This window comes from Cupressus sempervirens, chromosome 7, assembly GCF_028749045.1.
Source record: "Cupressus sempervirens isolate cs-2001-9-10 chromosome 7, ASM2874904v1, whole genome shotgun sequence".
Taxonomy (NCBI): domain Eukaryota; kingdom Viridiplantae; phylum Streptophyta; class Pinopsida; order Cupressales; family Cupressaceae; genus Cupressus; species Cupressus sempervirens.
This window is the reverse complement of record NC_143124.1, coordinates 199,253,204-199,274,399: the sequence shown is the minus strand read 5'-3', so window position 1 is coordinate 199,274,399 and position 21,196 is coordinate 199,253,204.

The window sequence follows — 21,196 nt, the reverse complement described above, 5'->3', positions numbered from 1 at the left end:
TGTACATTCATTATTTAGGATTAGGGTAAGGGTTAGGTTTTAGCATTTGGGTTTAAGATGCATATTAGTTATACCATCATTTTAAGAATATATAATCTTTGAAAGGGTGTGAATGTGTAATTGTGACAATTATAAGAAAGCCAATAATATCTATATAATTATATAATTTAGGGTGTTAATTCTTACAAATTGATTTTTTATTTCATATCCTCACACTCATTATCATTTCAAATCATTGTCTCAAAAATACAAAAATTAATAATCAAAATATTTCACCATCCTAATATCATGACATGCTAATTATTACTAATGAATTATTCCTCTCTAAAATCTATGATATATATATATATATATATATATATATATATATATATATATTTCCATTTATGTTCTAATCATATTGATTTACTTTGAAAGAAATTATAAAAGATTACTAATAATAGAAAAAAAAAATTTACTAAAGTAAAACTTTAAAACTAAGAATTTATTATGAGTATAAATATGAGAAAAATCTCATAGTATTTATAACTAAACAATTGAAAAATATAGAAACATCTTAGTTTTGTATATATTTCTAAAAATATTCTATGGACTTTTGAAACTATACATATGAAATGATACTTTTTTTCTAAAATATATAGAAGTTTCTCACTATTTCTAAACATCTTTAATTTCAATTAGAATATTTCTCGTTAGAAAATTGTAAAGAAATAGAAACTTCTATAAAAAAATACATTTTGTATATATATATATATATATATATATATATATAAAATATTTTAAACAATGAATTTTCATTTTCATTAACCTTCCTAGATTAAATATTGAATTTCATTTAATTTAAGATTTCCACGATTATAGTACAGATGAATGTTGTTTCTGGATTATACACTATGCAATGACTTTCATCGATGACTTCAGAGCCAAAAGATTGTGGAAATACTTCCATTAATGATGAGACAAGACAGAAAGATTTGTCAAGCTGTAATGAGATTTCACATCAATCGTATTTGAAAGGTCCGTACAGTAATTTGATGAAAAAATAAATTGCACAATGTTGAAACCATAAACCATTTAATTGGAAAGCATGTACAATGACTTCTGAATATTGAAATTGCATGATGCTAAAACCTAAAACTGTTACTTTGTGCCTATGCTTAAAATCATTGAATCCTTGTCGATCGATCCATTATGCCTGCTACAATGCCATATTCTCTCCTGCAAACCACAAACAAACAAAATTAAATTAAAATTCTCTTCATTTTGCACCAAAGACTTAGAAAAATAGGAGGAAATTTATGGAAATTTGAACCCTTACGTAGCTATATTTGTAAGCCCTAAAAGCAAAGAGAAAACTTTGGAATCGAGCATGGAGATAAATCTGGCCATAGCAACTTCCTCTTCTTTCTTATTCAACAAAAGACGCAGATAAATCTCATATGGCTCTCACTGAAATCATAATGGGGAAGGAAAATGGGAAAATTTAAAAAGAATGGGGGATGGATGGCTTAAATAGAATTTGCAGATTTAAAGCATTGCTTTAGGAGGGGAGACACAAAAGCGGGATGGCGATTGCAATTTAGCAAATTTGGTATTGCATGTAATAGTCAAATGAAATATTTATTTATTTCTATGAACGAACAATTTTTGTCCACTCAAATTTGTAACTGAAGATATATAATTTCATACTAATTTGAACAGCCAGTTGCACGTCAATTTTTTACAAAAGTTGTAAATGTTTACATTGATGAAAGCTTCCACTGTAGAAAGGCCTCTTGGCTTAATTATTAATTAATTTAATTAATTGTATATTAATTAAATTTAATTGATAATTAAGCTATGCAAATGATTATCGATGATACCAATTTTAAGGAAATTGTAAATTATAAGTCTTATTCTAATGACTTGGATAATGGGAGATGCTTCTTGGAATTAAGGAAGTTTTATTTAATTGTTAGTAACATTGATCTTAGTAAAATAATGCAAATGATTTTACTAAAAGTCAATGGAAACTAGTTCAATGATTTAAATAAGTAAATAATTATCCTTCAGTTATTTTTAGAATATTGTTTTAAAATAATGGAAGGGTAATTCTATGTTTCATTCAAAGAGATAATGTGTTGACTTTTAGATTAAATGAAGAGTCTTATACGGTTGAAATAAACTTGAAATAAAAACTGAAATCTCATATTTGGCTTAACCATGTGATTGCAAAAGCAAACCAAAACATGTGTTTGTATCTTGTTTCTTTGTGCTAACTGTGTTTTGGGGTTTTGGGGTTGACTAGATTGTTGACCAGTTATAGGATGTTTACTAGAGGCTTGGTGGGTTATGAGATGTGATGACATGTTGATGTTATTTGGTCTCAATATTTTTTAAAACCCAACCATGGTAATGTGATGACATGCTCTATGATGCGTGTGGTTTATTGATTGTTATTGCTTTTCAGTCTTCCTATGTGAACCTGAGGTGTATGTATATGAGATACTTGACTTAACCATTTTTGAGTCATTGATCAGTTATACTTGGATTACTTTCCAGTCGCCTTAATGGGACTGAAGTGTTGATTTATTATTGATGATGTCATGTTGTGACATGTTTGATTTCACCATTTTGGAGTCTTCAATCAGTATTATTTTGGGATACTTTTTGATTGCTCATTAAGAACTGATGGATATTGTGATTTATCATTTGATACTTTTCAATTGCTTGTGGAGAATTGATGTGATTATTATGGGAATTAATCTATTTTTGATGCTTTCTAGTCACTTGTATAGGGTTGAGGTGATTTTACTATGATTCTTTGATTTGTGATTTCATGAGCTTAGGGTAGGTTATCTATATGTAGTGTTAGGAAGTGGCTTGCAATGGGGGCCAAGAGCCCTAAGAGGCTCTATGGGTAACCCATTGTAAGTTGTATTAATAAGTTAAAACATTACACTAAATGGGTATTAAATGAACCTAATGAGATAATTGTATGTTCTCGCCCATGCCTTGAGTGCTAGTACAGACTAGTGTGGAGAGAATGCTTGGTTACAACCTTGCATTCCGTAGTATATCTCATTAGTACGAGAGGATACTAGTGGTCATAGGGATCACTAGGGACCCTAGAGTCCTAATCTAACGACCATGGTAACTTCTACATGACTTTGTGATGACAGTTTCCCACTTGCATAGTAGATTCCTACGTGTCTTTGTGGTGCCTCTGGGTCTAGATGTCAATCTATTTGTTGGAACCTTTGAGTTAGTATACTTTTAGGATTCCTAGACTTAGAGAGTATTTTTGATATGTGATTTGATATCTCCTCAACATGGTGGGAGTGGGCTATTTAGGTTCCACATGGTTGGGTGATAGTGCTTTTTCACTCTTACCATTTGACATCATGGCTAGACCATTCTTGGTAGGCATTTACCCTTCATTCTGTTCATGGATCTTATGATGGATTTTATTTACTAGTATGTTTCTTTATATTGATTATTAGCATGTGATGGATGATGTTATCTATTTTGTAGGATCAACTATGTTTTATTCTTGCATGTTAGATTTCTTTATGCGTATGTTATAGCATGTTAGATTTCTTTATGCATATGTTGTAGCATGTTTAGGAGTGATGTCCCTATTACTATATAGTACTAATGATCTCTTTAGTGGCTTGGGATGTTATGCATTGGGGATGGCTAGGGACCACGATGGCCTAATGATTCTATTGATGGTTGGGAGGAACCGCGCACTTAGTTAGTTGTGTTTTATGTTGGATGGTTATCTTTCACGATGGTTGTTATATATTTATTGATGGATGGGTGTATCATTTATGTTAATAATTTCATTTAATTTATTGTACTTGTATCATGAACTTGATGAAGAAGATGTGTTTCTATTTCTACTTATGTATATTCTTTGAAGCCTTTCATACCTTGTGACATGTATAGTGGATGATTGATCATTCCAAATTTAATTGCCAAGAGGCATTTACAAAAAATGTATATTATGGACTTTGCACCTTCAATTATTCTTTCATGTGGATGTGGATACCTTGCAGCAATATGACCAATGAAGCAACATATTCCCATGTTAGTGAGAAAACCATGTTGTTGATATTATTCAATCCATACCATTATCCAATCAAGATTGTTTCCAATATACAAATGAGGTGCATCTCGCTCCTGACCAATTGTATAAAAATAAAATGGACCACTTAGTAAGAACTTATATTGAATATTAATAAGAATTAATTAGTTGTACAATAACATCCTATAATTAGCTTGCTTTACTGAATCTACCTTTCTCCATAAAGTACTCCCCTTCAAAATTATTAATTGAGTTAAGATTGATAATGAAATCTACAAGGATATTTGCTATAAAATTGGAAAGATATTTACTAATGTACACCATGGTAAAGTATACCATATACCCTTCCACCATAGAACCCTCAAGATATGCTCTTTGTTAAACTAAACTCTTCAAAAATTTCAAGTTCCTCTCAACCATCCACATTTACCTAGTTTGTACAAGTCCACACAATTCAAACTCCTTAATTTGATGTTTAAGGTAGTGTTCTTGTGCATTGAGAAAATTTAAAGGTGGACACTTTTTTATTTTGCACATAAGTTGAGGAATTTTTATCTTCCAATAGTTTATATATATTTTTATCAATTTCTTTAGATGACAAACACCTAGAAGAGATTCAAAACACAAAAACATATAAATGACACTTTAAAGAAACTCACTATACATTACATAAAAAGTAAATCAACTTGAAAATATAATATATATGCAACAAATCTAAGAAATAATACTTCTAACCTTATGTGTTTTCAAAGATAATATCTAACTTTTATGATATAATTTTTAAAGTGGCATGGGAGTGATAGAGGTAGAATGTATTGCAATAATTATAAAATAAATTTTTTCTATATATCACAAAATAATACAATAAAAAATACATAAATATTTACAAATATATTGTAAATAGAGAAGAACATGAGTTACCTTGACAAAGGTATGCCAATCTTGTATTTTCAACTCTAACCCAAAACATATTTCTTTGATATGAGACTGCTTATGTTTGAAGCAAATCCTATGGAAATTTAGTTTATTGTATGACTTCTTTTATGACATCACTTGCTTCTCTGCTAATAACCAAAGAAGGGAACTCATATTCATCTAGTCTCCATTTCTATTTGATTTAATGCATTTTTTTAGTGCATGCTTGGATTCATGAATGTTATTACAAATTTTAACAATTTTATCTTTATCATGACTTTTGTCCAATATTTTTCATAGTGTCTTTGTTATATTCTTTCCAATATGCATATGATCAAACAAATGCATCATTAGAAGGTGCTCATAGTATGAAAACCTACAAAATTGTCTAGAATAAATTTTTAGTCATTTTGGAAGTTGGTCATTGATGTCTTGACAACATTCATAGACATTAATTACATCATTAGTAAACAAAAGATAATATCAAAATATAGATTTCAAACAAAAACCATCAGATGGAATGACATTACCTCAATAATTTATTCTACTGTGTTCCAACTTCCATAGCTGAGGTGTCATTCTTTGTGGCTTTAATGTTGTCTCTTCTTTTCTATTGAAATTATACTTTTTGATAATTTGATACTTATAATTTTTCAGAAAGTTCCTATACTCATCGAACACTTACTTCCCTAAACTTTTTGGATGAAAAATTTTCATCTTTGAACCATATATTAGACATGCAAATATTCCCTTTATCTAAAGACCTACAAGATTGTTTATAGTTTGATTAATTAAATTTATTTTGATATTTAAAATTAGCATGCACAACATAAACATACAAAAAAAAGATATTAGCACTATAACATATCAAAAATATGTGTTAATAGTATAACATACCAAAAAAATGTGTTAGCCTAGGGGCATCATGTATTGTCCATCCAAGCATTGTACATAATTGAAATCATCTTTTTCCTATTGGTCGAGAGATGTCATACATAGTGATCCAATTCTATAATGCCAAAAACTTGTCAATAAGGGGATCAATATATTCATTCATATCTTTCACTTGATACTTACCTAGATGAATAAAAAATCAGTACATAATTATTATGACCACTTTGATACAATACTTCTAGACAAATTTAGATGACTATTAAATAAATAAATACCTAGTACAATCATTTCCAACATTATGTGCTCCCTCTTTATGGATATCCAAGGAGGAATGTTATTGTTAATAACAAAAATAGACCACACTGAGTAAACATATTTCATCTCTCCAAATGGATCGATACCGTCCACGACCAATTAAAGCTTGAGATTGTGAGATTCTTCTTTAAAGTGTGGACAAGTTTCTTCTATGTCATCAAACAAAGAACCATCCATAGGAATTGTCATAATGTCATCTTGATTTATATTGCATTTATTGTAACCCAAAGATTGTGCCAAGCTAGTGCACCTAGATAATATTACAAACATGGAACAATTAGAATGTATTGAACAACCTTATGAGATACCTTTTTTTTTTTATCTAATCAATATCTACTAATGTGACAATTATGGTATTCTTCTAAAAATTCATGTATTGTTTGATATTCCATTCCATTATCTTTCATAATTACAAATAATTCTCAGTATGAGCGAGGTAGAATGTTTGATGGTGGTAACAAACATTCACCTATCAACTTGTTGAAAAAAATGGAATTTGTTAATATAAAGAATAATAATGGTACACTGATATAGAAGATGTCAAAAATGACACACCTTATCATACATGAGATTGCTACATGAGATAAACCATTGGTAACCTTGAAGTTCACCAATAACAATATATTAGAGAGAAGTTGTTTAGGAGCCTTGGTATAGAGGCTTGCATTCCTTTTTATGTATAATTATATCAAGGTTATCTTCATCATCATGATCAGATACACTAGTATCATAATCTTGATCAGCTATGCCACTACCATCTTCTTCAATCGTGTTCTCTCAGCACATAATCAACTATTCCAATACCACCATCTTCAATTGTCTTCTCTGCTGCAAGATTATCTCATTCCATAGGAGCATTACCTTTTGTGTAGATATACACACCACCATGTTCTCCTAGTTGGAAATCCATATTCACCAATGGACAAAAATTATTTCCACCTTCAATATGACCATGTTGCCTACAATGTCTCTCATTTTTTTTTATTACAAAGTCTTCAATTAGTTAAGCCCTTACAATTTTTTCAAGGAAAATAACATTTTCCATCACCTTTTCTTTTGAACTACGACCACAATCTAGGAATTGTATCTTTATTTTATTTTGGGTTCATATTGTCAAGTGTGGTCTTTCTTCATATGAAATTATTTAGGCTATAGTTATATTAAATATAAAGATATAGGCATTGGTAGTATTACTATAAAATTATAAAATATTACTATCAATTTAACTATATTGTACTCTAAATATGGTATCAATTTTCCATAAAATTATTGCAACTATCATTGTCATAGTAAAAAAAAACTATAGATATATTCAATCAGATAAATACACTCATGAAAGAAATAGATTAGACACAAAACACTCAAAAAATTAGGTAAGTTAGATTATGATTATGAAGAAATAAAAATATTATCTAATACACTACAAAATCTAAATTTAAATTAGAGATTGAAACTATTGCAATAAAGAAAGTTGGTGGTTTGGTAATTTTTAATTTTGGTCAGTTGGGAATGCAAAGGGAGTTTAAAAAAATGCCCATATGAGGTTTTTGAACATAAATAAGAGTGTGAAATGTAAAGAGGAAAAAAACTCTTGAATAAAGAGTCAAGGTTTCCTCTAATCTTGAGAAAAATCTAAAACCTTCTTGTTTCCATTCCATCGCTCCTTTCATTTTTTTTACTAATGAACACCAAATTATTAATGATGTTTGCAAGTGAATTTTAATCCATTTTGATGGTTTCTAAGCCTAGTTTTGATCCATTTATTCTAGCTATCCTAAAATAGTGTTGTAGGTGGTTTTCTACTGGTATCTCTAACTATTTTTGTCTAATAGTGTCAAAGATAGTCATTTACAAGGAAAAGTTAGACAGTGATCACTATGACTAAGCTACTCTATATAGGTCAAGTCATGTACATAAGAAAGTATGTACTAAGCATAGTATCTACCGAGCTAAGAAATTTTATGGTCTCCAAGTATTTTCTATATGAGCCAAGCTTAATAGCAATAGAGAAATTTTCAAGCATACAAGTGTCAAGTTACATAGTATGTGTTGAGCATAATATAAACTGAAAAATATCAATGTCAAGCATCAAACAATAGTAAAGGTTGAACAAAGATTTTTTTCATAAAAGTCAAGAATGGAACAAATTTTGAGGTTAAATGTTTTCAAGCTGACTTGGAAAGAATATTGAATGTTTTTAAAGATTGTTATAAAGAGTTTTACACATTAATGACATGGATTACATATCTCTATGTGATGTGGTCAACAATTTAGATAGAGGGGTTACTATGGAAGCATCTAGAAAAATCTTTAGGGAACTCTTTAAATAGAAAAAACCTTAACCTAGATCAAAGTGAGAGCGAGAGTGGAGAAGTGTATGCATGCAAACAAGGAGTAATATGTAAGTGAAGGATTGAGATCAGACCCAAAGTCAATGAAGGGGTTTTTTTTTATCAATTAATAGAGAAAATGACCTATTGAAAGAAGTGAAGTGAAAGGGAAAGAAAAGTATCATTGTATTAGAGAAAAATATTAGATAGTAAGGAGAAAACTCAAAATCATCTTAAAGAGCACATTGAGAGTAAGGTACTAAATCAGTTCTAACCAACTTGAATTAGGGTACATCTCTTAACAGAGTGGTCTTAAAAGATCTTTGTAAATCTCCTAATAGATTCCTTACTTTGTTGTAAGTGTTAAATCCTCTAACAAGGTGAGACCTAGTAGTCTCTTAAGCTTTTAACAGGGAAGACCTCTCACAGGCTAGATCATATTTTATGATCAAACATTATAACTATAACAAGTTAACTTTATTACTACAGTAGTGAATATTTGTGGGTGTTATCCCTTCCCTAGTATTACCTTCACCTTGGAGGTTTTTTGAGTAACAATATTGTGTTATGTGTTTATCTTCATGCATATAATAGATGAGATTTACATGTTATAGTAAGTTTATCATTACAAGTTTTACATGCATAGGATAACTATTGAATGTGTGAATAAATTGGTGAAAGTTTTAAAGTGCTTAAGATTCTGATTCCAAACCACCACCCCCCCCCCCCCCCCCCTTCAATATATTGTTATCCTATTTATACCTCCATTAGTCAATAAATGGTATTAGAGAAATGGTTCTCTGAAAAGAAGATTAATCACTTAGAGATTAGATCTTGGAGATAAAGGCTTTGAAACTAGAGAAGGTTATTGACAATCAAGTGATTGACATCCAACTCATATTGCAAAAACTTGAGAAAGAAAGACAAGAACTGAAGGGCTCCCTAAAAAGGAGAAAGGAATTTTCTATCTAGATAAAGAAATTTTCTTATAAAGAAGTTGAAACTGAAGGATTGTTTGAATCAATCAATCCAAATGAAAAAGCATCTATAGATATACTTGAAAAGAAAAAAATCTTGAATGAAGAAATAAGAGGACTAAAAAGAGAACATGAAATCCAATCAATAAGACTATGTGAAGTGACTAAACAAAAGAAGAAAGTTGAAGAATACATGACTATGGCTGAGGAAGAAAAAAGAGTATTGACTACAAGACCAGAAGAAAGGATATCAAATTTGCAAAATCTCATAGACATGCAACTTGACATGATGAATTAGCTTATGTTTGGAAATCAGTAATTGAATCACATGGATGTGGAAATTGAAAATCTCAAATCATAAAGAGACATACTAAAGAATGAACTAAAAATTGAGAAGGAATCTATGGAGAGATTCAACAAACCTAAACATGAAATGAAGTATTTTTAAGAACTTATGAAGTCATCTAGTTATCATGATGGGTCATGACATTCATGCACTAAACAAGGACAATCATCTAGAACTATAGAGCCGAGGAATGTGAAACCAAAATAAAAACCAACATGTTATCATTATCGAAAACTTAGTTATACTACAAACATTTGTTGAAGAAAATGTGGTATACAAAATACCAAACCTAATTTTTCTAGTTACTATTTTTACTACAAGAAATAAGGGCATCGAATACATGAGTGTAGGTCAAGAATGAGGAATGCATCTACTACACCTAGATTTGGAGGATATTGTTATAACTGTAAGAAGTATTGGCATAGGACATATGAATGCAGATCACAAACAAAACCTTGCTGGACAAATCAAAGGAAGAATTATGTACCTAATAATGAATATTCCAAATGTCACAAGTTTGGTCATCTAAGCAAGAATTTTAGGACTCAAGCATTCAACAAACTAGAAAAAAGGAAAAGGCAAAGTGAACATTGAAAAAATCAAGAAGGAAATGAATCAAAAATGGAAAAAGAAAGAAAAAGATGGAACAAGTGGAGAAAATGGAGCTAAGGTCACCCAATCCAATAAAGAAGGTGATCATGTCATCTCAAACTAAGCAAGAGAGGTATGTATGGAACTATATATTTAATGGATATATCATACATCATTTCCTTACATGTAATGTTCCAAAGTCCATATTTGCATATATAAAGATGCACAAGAAAAAAATTATGAAAGGCTGTTGAGCATTAGTAAAAAATTTCTATGTTGATCGAGCATTGCAACATTGACCAAGCACTTTAGAAGTGAAATGGTAGAAATTGAATGAAATGGTAAAGACCGAGTGATACGGAAAAGCTAAGTTGTAAAGTAAAAACCTAGTTGAAAGGCATCATTATTGACTAAGACAACTAGCTTCCACCTACCTTAGTACACAAAATTAATGGAGAACATAAATTGATCAAAAGAGCATATGTATAAAATTTAGAAGACATTATCTCATACCTTGCACACAAATTTCAAGAGGACAGAGCAATTTGGCGATTTGAGCAATGAGTAAAAGATTTCAAAAGTGACTTGGACAAAAATATTGAACAACTAGAGATATAAATAGTGTCAAGTAATTTAGAGTAAAAATAAAACTCAAACCCTAACAATGAACATGACAACATCATCAACCACTAGAATGATCCAAGAGGTTAGTAGAAGTCAACTGGTGAAGAGTGATCCTTGTCCTCCACCAAAGTTTCATTCTATTCTAGAAATTATGATGAAAGAAGAGTCAATGGGTGTGTTATCCTTGATACCATCCAAATTCATTATGATCCATGATGTTAGAAATTTTCGTATGTGTAAAATTAGAGAGGTAGGAAACTATGAGATTAGAGATGCATATAAGAAGTTATGCAATGGAAGAATATTGAAGGATGAATTTAAAGTTATTGAAAGGAAAGGGTTAACTTGTGCCCTAGAATTCCTGAAGAATTTCAAGATTGAATGGATTAAAATTATTCTAAGAAGAATCCATGACATTAAATGGTTACAAAGTGGACCTATGGCTGTCACAAAGAAAATGATTCATAGGGTCACATGCTATCTAAACCTAGACAAGAAGAAAACATGTGATGCCTGAGTCAAGAGGAAATTAAGGCAAACATAAGAGTCGAGTGAAATGGATGTGATCTATCCATCAAAAAAAAAATTAACCACTAATTGAATTTGTAATGAGGGTTATAGCTCACAAATTCTACCAATCAAGCAGATTGAATAGTGTACAATGTATGGCAGTGGGTCAAGCATGGAAGATAGTGATGAAAGATCATAAATATGATCCTGTTGAGCCACAAAGTCTACAACTAGCAGAGAATATGTCATCTATAAGAAAATAAAATAATTCAATGTGTAAGTTTGGATCCCTCAATGTATATATTTTCTTTTATATCCAGAAGTATTTTACAAGTATTGGTAATGTTGTTTGGGAAAAAACAAACTAGTAATGAGACAAATAAATTAATATATTACTCAATTGGGAGCAAATTTTGAGAATGTAATGGATGCCTATTTTGATGAATTTAAGCAAAAAATAAAAATAAGGATGAGGATACCTAAATAATTGGCCACAAGCTATTATAGTGACATATGCTTTGTTATAGATATAGATAACACATTTGTGTAGGTAGTGAAGCCAAGGAAGGCCTAGCTACAAAGTTTGGACTATGAAATTGATAGTGATCTAGTAAGTACAATTATTATTGCATTACTAAAAGAAGAGATAGACACTAAGGCTAAACCTTTTAAGAGATATGAAGAAAAGCTAAAGCAAGAATAACTGTAAATATCAAGATTTCTTCTAAAGAGAAGAAAAGGAAAAGAATGATTGAAGACATAGAAGCAAAATTGGACACCCTAGGAAAGGGAAAGGAACCATTGCAATTGACACGTGGTCCTAGAGAAGATGAAGAAAAAGGAAGTGGTGATTAGGAAGAAGAAGAAGAAGAAGAAGAAGAAGAAGAAGGGGACAAGGGTAAAATCCTAGTTTTTTTCACTCCACCAAGCAAGAAGGCACAAGGAACAAAGAAGAAGCTAGTAGTGTCATCCCTCTCTCCTTCACCAGAAAACAAGCCCAAGTACCAGGGGAGTTGCTAGTGCCAAGAAGACTACAAAGAGAGTAGCAAAGTCTAGAGAGCCTAGTTCCCCAAAATAAAGAGAAGGAGATTGGTCAGAGGACCAGGTATAAGACAATCTAAGTCTATTGAAGAGGTATATGTTGATCTAAGAAGATCTTAAGGGTTATCTACACTTAGATCTATAAAGTATCATACACTATATAATACTAATAGAAACAAAATTGAGGAGGCTGTGGTTGATATTATTTCTAATCATAAGTTAGATCCTAGTGAGATTGAGAAAAAGATACCCAAAGACTTATCTAAAATATTAGATAGAAGATGACATCAAGAAGAAGAAGAAGAGAAAAAGATAATAACTAACACATTAATTAGAGTCATGTCTGATCTTTCCCAAGAGAAACAAGACACATTTATGGTAAAGCATAGGAGCATATTTTTTCCTAAGTATAGAATTATTTTGATCTTACAAAATAAAATGGAAGTTGTAGCACAATAGGATGAGTTTCTTTGGAAAAATATTTTTGGGTTATCAACCAAGGTAGGAGAGATAGACACTATAAACATCAAAGATAATTATAGAAGTGGAGAAAGCTTAGGTGTACTAAGTTCACAACGTAACATGTTACTAGTACATGTTGACACTTTAACAGTCTAGAAGTCAACCAATCAAGGCTCATAGATTAAGAGACATGAACCAAGGAAAAGACACAAGTGAAGATAGTAAGATTGTTTCAGCACCTCATATTGAGAAAAACAAAGAAATAAATAAATATAAACCAACTGCAACCATTTTTATCTTGAGCACTAATGCATAGGAACAACCAAGAGGTGAAAATCCATCACCAACTCTCAAAGCAGTGTCGAGCAATAGCACTCTGTCACCTAGCAAAAGAAGAACAATAAAGGATACTTCACTAGATATTGAAGTTACTCTAGATGAAATAATTGAGATGCCACAATTGGATTTGGAAAGTCTTACATTGGAGAAAAAAAATTGCTGCAAGAAGTTTTGGCAAAGAAGAAATGCCAAGAATATTTAAGAAAAGAGCTTAAGTAAAAGAAAGTACTTTATGATGTAAAACATATTTTTGTTGATGCTTTTGATATTCAAAATTTTGATGAAGGAAACTCCAATGATCAACTAGCTTGTAAATATAGTTAATAAAGTCAGTGTTGGAAATATGGAATCAAATGAAAATTTGATGGATTGGTCTACAAGAATATTTGAGAATAAGGTTGTGGACAAATTTTCCAAGACTATTGTCGAGCTAAAAGTGCAATTGCAAGAATAAGTATAGGTTATGGAAAAACTTATTAAAAAAGGTACAACATTTTGTCAGATGTTTCCAAATTCACAAATGATATTTAGACGAAAAATAAATCAAATTCACATTGAGATGAAAAGATCCAACAATATTATTTCAGAGTAAGAAAGATGAAGCATAGATAATTACAATAATCTAATGAATGGTCAAGGCACATTAGCTGAGCTTCAAATAGCTAACAATAATACAAGATCCAAATTGATATTTATTCAAGAAATGATGATACCTCATTTGGAGGTCATGTAGAGGGAAACACAAGCAACCCAAGATCTTATCAAAGAATATCATAATCTATCAGTGGCTAACAACTTAATTGATTTAGCTACAAGACTATAGTTTATCATATTTGGAGGCAGAAAGAAGCACATGGGATCATGCTTTGTCCATGACCACCCAAGTTCATAAGACATTCAATGAAAAATATGGAATGCCTCCACCCATTCTACCCTAGAAGCCATGTCATAAGTGTTCAAAAACAAGGAGGAAATAGATTTGAAATGGATCTAGATTTGGGAAATAGATTTTTTAAGTGAAAAATAAAGGGAAATGATTTTTTTTATGATTTATTTACATTTTCTTTTCATTATTCATTGGCATAAGTTAAGACTTAGGGGGAGATCTCATTATTATATTGTGTTGTAATGATGTAAATATGACAAAGTGTTTTTTCCACTGATGTCAGAGGGGGAGATTGTTGATATCTCTAAAATCTATTGTTGTCTATTATGGTCAAACACTTAGTCATTTACAAGGTAGAGTCAGATGGTGATCACTACAAATGAGCTACTTTATATAGGTTGAGTCATGTACGTAAGAAAGTATGTACCAATCTCTATAGGAGCCAAGTAAGTTTATGGTCACCAAGTATTTTCTATATGAGTTGAGCTTACCAGCAACTAACCAAGTTTCAAGGATACAAGTGCCAAGTTATATAGTATGTGCCGAGTAGATTAAGGGATTTACAAATGAGTTCAAAATAAGAACTTTTAAGTCTTGTTAAAGATGACCTTGTAAAATGATTTTACAATATTAATGTTGATTAACTCGCTAGATAAAAACAACAAGAAATTGACATGTTCTTTGCATTTTCTCTGCTTGATAGGTCTATTAATCCTTTCACTAACTATTTTCTTCTAATAACTAACTACATTGTTCTGCCTCTAATAGCTTGGTTTATTGTTCCTCCTCTCACTAACTATTTGGTTCTGATAACTAATTACATTGTTCTGCCTCTGATAACTTGGTTTATTGTTCTTGCTTTAATAGTTCTCTCTCTCTCTCTCTCTCTCTCTCTCTCTCTCTCTCTCTCTCTCTCTCTCTCTCTCTCTCTCTCTCTCTCTCTCTCTCTCTCTCTCTCTCTCTCTCTCTCTCTCTCTCTCTCTCTCTCTCCTCTCTCTCTCTAACTTTTCTTTCTTACTTAATATTTCCCAATTTTAGACCTAATTTGGGTTTCTAGACCCTTTCATTCACTATATTTGACTCTTTCTTTCTAATTATGTTGACATATCTTAATGTCTCTGATAAGAAGCCTTATAGAGTTTCAATAATATGTTGACGTTCAATGGTGTTTTATACTTAAACATATCAACCCAATGTTCCAACATAACATATCTCCTTTAATCTTTGTAACATAGCTATTTCTAGCACTAACAACATTACAAAAACCATACCAATAGGGATCTAGGGATTTTTCAAGGTGACACTGAAAAATTGGGTCATATTGCTTAGCAAGTTTGACATCTAGAATATAGATATAAATTTAGTAAAAGGACAAATAATTTTAGATCAACTAGTTAACACACCCTTTCGTGATGCTTATCCATAGGTTATGGAGTTTCCTAATGAATACATATGCATGATAGAGGAATAGCCTTTATGGAAAGTATAATTCGATGGGTCATACACATCTCATGGATCAAGAGAAGGGATACTGTTGGTTACCTCTCAAGGAGACATAAATATACCAAAATCCTTCAACTTAATATTCCAATGCATCAACAACATATCAGAATATAAGGCCCTCATTATAGGACTCAAAATGGCTATTGAATGGAACATGACCTAGTTATAAGTCTATAGTGATTCATAGTTGATCATCAAGTAGATACTTGAGGAGTACCAAGCATAGGAAGACAAGTTTCTATTGTATAAAGGATTGGTTGATCAAATAAAAGAGAACATCATTAAAATATAGTTCACACAAGTGTCAAGGCTAAAAAAAAATGTTGTAGGTGCAGTGACCACTATTAGTTCACTCCCCAAAACCCCACTAGAGGCTTCTTAATATGATTTCTTAGTCAAGAAGTTATATACACCTGCATATAAGAATGATGAACCAACTTGAGTATGTGTTTTGGTTGGTCCACCAATCCCTATGATACTATAATATCCATGCTTACCTAAGAGATGATATCATATCCCCCACCTCACACAAATCTAATGCCAAAACCTAATTCACATAGCATTTCGCTACACTATTATAGGAAAAAACCTATATCATTGAGGCTATCATGATACTCTCTAGGTGTTTAGGCCAAAATGAGAACACAATGGCCTTAAATGAGTTACATTTTAGACTTTTTGGTACTCACATGAGTGGTATAATCTTAGCTAAGAAAATCCTACAAACTAGATACTATTGGTCCACTATTGAATAAGACACTTATTGTTTTGTCAATAGATGTTTACAATTCTCGCAACACCCTAACCTTATATGGGCTCCAACACAAAATCTACAAACTATTGCACCATCATGACCACTTTCATATTGGGGATTTGACCTTGTTAGTGTGATCACACCTCCATATTTAGACGGACATAAATAGATCATCATAGCTACATATTATTTCACCAAGTGCATTGAAGTAGTCTCACTTATTAATGCCATGAGAGTTCTGGTATCCAATTTTATCCTCTACTACATTATTTGTCACTTCAATATCCTAGCCATCATCTTCATAGACTATAGAGGAAACTTTAAGAGTGTCAATATGGAAGGGTTGTGCTCCTTCCTCTAAATACAACATCTATTTTTTGGCCATTACTTCCTACAAGGTAATGGTTAGGATGAGGCAACCAATAAAACCCCACTCAAAATCCTCAATAATATTGTCAATGATTCCAACTATGATTGGCATTTACAAATCAACCCCTAGCCAATGGGCCTACTACACCTAATTTTACACATCCATGGGCATAACTCCATACTCCTTGGTCTATGTGTAGAAACCTTCCTACCTATCAAAGTTGAACTCCCCTCTTTGCACATATCTTTGCAAGGTCAAATATACAATGAAGACTACAAAGTTGCTAGAATAACCTAGTTGGATTTACTTGGTTGAAGATGCCAACAAGCCTATGACTACTTAATGTTATATCAAAACTGACTCAAGAGGAATTTCAACAATAAGGGTCATCCATGTAATGCCTTATCTAGATATCATTGAAACAAAGATAAACAAAGGCTATTTTTTTTTAAAGGGAAAGATGCAACAACAACAAAAACTTACACCATAAAATAATAGAAGACTAACATAAACCAAAATGCTAAAATTCCCAAGTGTCACTACTTACCAACTTAAAATAAATGATTACATGAATCATAAGAATACCCAAAAAAGATTCAGAAACATCCACAAATCCCATGAGGGGAATATTTAACTATCAATCCCAAACAAGATGTTCTTTTTAAGTCAAAAGTAAAAGTTCCTAGCAAAACCAAAATGCTAAAATTCCCAAGTGTCACTACTTACCAACTTAAAATAAATGATTACATGAATCATAAGAATACCCAAAAAAGATTCAGAAACATCCACAGATCCCATGAGGGGAATATTTAACTATCAATCCCAAACAAGATGTTCTTTTTAAGTCAAAAGTAAAAGTTCCTAGCATGGTTAAACATACGCATTCATTTCTAACTAATAATAACATAATCAAGAATAGTAAGGAGAAACACTCAAATGTTCATGCACAAGATGATGCTCAAGGTTACAACCACTCATCTACTAGACACCATGCTAAAAGACAAATGTTGAATCCTAAAGTTTAGCTAAGTCTAAAATCCTAAAACACTGAAATTAGGCTAATTTTGAAATCTTATCAACTTTAGAAACCTAGAATCTTTATCTTAACCCCTAAAGGATTGGAACCTATCTCAAATGAATCATCATGTATATAAAATTTATCTTAAATATAAGTACTTATACTTAAATGATATAATTTATACACATGAAACTAAATGGTCAAGGTATAGGGAGCAAGAAATCCCAAAAGGATATCCAAATCACCTTCGAAAACATACTAGACAAGTTGAGAAATGCTTGTCATTTGGTCGAGAAAGTCTTCCAATAGGTCTAGTATGATACTTCCTACTACTTCCAAATGATAGACTTCATAATATTGATAGATACTCATCCAGTATCTTATGATAATATAAAAAGTACCTGTACAGTGCTTATTCTGTATCATATGATAATCTTGAAGAACCAATATGATACATGTCTAGTATAATATGATAATCTAAAAAGGAGTAGTACAATACAAGGATTAAATTATATAGAACTAGCAAATGGTTTCTCATTAAAACTCACAAGGGAAATTGATAGACTTAGATAGAAATATAGGGTTAAAACAACCACGCCAAGGAGTACTAAAATCACCATAGTCAAGGAGTAAACACTAGAAAGTATATCAAGAAGATCACATCATCCTAATATACTAGAACATGGAAACAAAATCATCTATCCATAAAGACCATAACATCATAAGAAAAGCATGAACAAAAAAAACATCGCAATTAAAAAGAAAGAACACACATGTGATATAGCCAACTCAATTCAAATTTTCTCATTTCCTCCCAACATTAATGGCATTGTGAGTCCTTAAGGATCCTAACTATATCCCCAAGAATACTCTCACATTATACCAGCAAGATCATTAGTATTCTTTGATGAGATATTTCTTACCAATAAACCATCAATAAAATAATAAGAAACAAGAACATATAACATGCTAAGCTATCAATAACATCACTAATCCAAAGTAGTGCTAAGAAACATAAACTAAGCCACAAGATACAATACCACAATAAAGGAATACATAAAGTAACATACTAAACATCATATAAACATGATATCAAAATTATCCAAAGTAAAGCATAGATTACAAGAAAACATACTCTGGGTACATTGCACTACCAAGTGAACACCTAGCACCACCCTCAAACTAGAAGTAGATAATCTCTATACACCACTCCCTAGAAATAGTACAGGTGTCTACACCTTCCAGCCATGTAGTACCTGTAGGACCACTCCTATTGTGATGATGAAGATAGTGATCCAATAACAAACACAAAGAATAGTCATTCATTTAAGGCTAACACTAATGCCAAGTAGAGAAAAGGATTGAAACCAAGATTATGAGACAATATAGTACAACAAGTCCTAGTCAAACTCTCTATGGGATAACTCTATATGGGCTCTAGTGGAGTGTAAATCTCTTGGCATTAGGAAGCCCAAGCTATATATGTTATGGCTCAATGCCCCCTTGAGGCTACGTACCTCATATGGATCAAGTAAAATAGGAGGCCACATGCCTTACCCTCATATGGTATGGCTCAAATCCCTCAAGGGGGCAACATAACGTACAAGTGCTCTCTTATCTTATCATTAAGTTTTATTACCTAGATATTAATTTGGTGATCACTTGTTTAAAACCTCTTCATGTTACCTTGTTAGCCACTTCTAGGATGGGGTCCATGAGAGAAGCCACTCCACACATTTATCCTACATACCCATACTCATCACATGATGAGTCCTTGTATGCTATGCATTTTCCCAACCCAACCCCAAATGAACAATATCTTGACCAACCTAAATTTGGGAATTCATGTCTAGAAAGATCTCATCATATGCACATATGTCTGCTCATGTGTGGGCATAACCATCCACACTAAATGAATGCTAAACAAGGGTTGGATGGAAAAAAAGAAACACCGAATGTAAAAATACACTCAATTGATCATTTTATCAAGAGTACAGATTTGACATGAATCCCAATGAAGATAAGGTAAAAACATGGTTAGATTGGAAACCTAGCATACGTTACAAATATATGACCAAAATTAGTGCCAAGAAATACTCAAGAAAACTAGGTGGTACACAAAATGAAGTATTTCAAAAATTGCTAAAAAATAGAGGTTGTCTAAAATTGAAAAAATTAAAATAATTTTCCCAAATGGGGGTAATACATCCAAAAATCCAATAAAAATAATTTCCAAGTTTGTAGGCAAAAATAGCTAGTGTAACAGTACAAACTTCCAAATTAAAAATACATACAAGCCCTAAGTACTCATTCCTACCCTACACAATTAATTGATTTTGGAATAACATAAATTAATTAAATATTCAATATTCAATCAATAATTCTTTAGAAGATGACTAAATATGATTATATTATTGTATGATAAAATTTAGGTGTCTACACCTAGCAACCTTCTCAACCTTGTCATCAACATTTCTAGATCTAATATTCCAACTTGTAGAATTCATTAGTATGATCTTTCATAGTTATATTTTTATGTCACAAATTTCACATTCTTCTCAATAAATTAACTTGATAATCAACAAGAAAGAATTCATTTTTCAACTTACCAACCATGTTTACCCAATTTTTGAAATTTTCCTTTCCCCTTCATTGCATATCATTTTGCAAGTGTTTCCACCAAATAAAAGCATAGCCTCTCAACTTAGTAGTTGTTATCCTCACTTTTCTATCTCTAGGAATACTTTCATAATTAAAGAACTTCTCAATCTTAGTTATCCAACCCAACAAGACATCAAATCAGGCTTTGTACAATAACATGAAAGTTCAAAAGTAGGCCTTGAATTCACTCTACTCAAAGCTCTCAAGAATATTTCTTCATATTGTTCTACCTTAGGTTCATGATTAGGTGGAATTTCCTCTTCTTCATCACTAACATCATCAATATGTACTCATATTCTCTAAGTTGTCTCAATAGCTTCAAGTCTACATGAGATTTGTCTTTTCATGTCCATAATAGTATTATCTTCATTTCCTCTACCTCATACCATTTTGATAATAGTTCCTTCAAGAATCATAATGCTCTAGAAGTTATAGGTCAAAAAATTGGTATGTTAATGGTTTTCCAAGATCCCAAACTTTTCCCAAAAAGAAACCTTCACTCTGATACCACTTGATGCAAGGATAAGAGGGCCAACAAGACACTCCCAAGCTACCCTCACTAGAGTTACACAAAAAAATAAATGTTGTTAT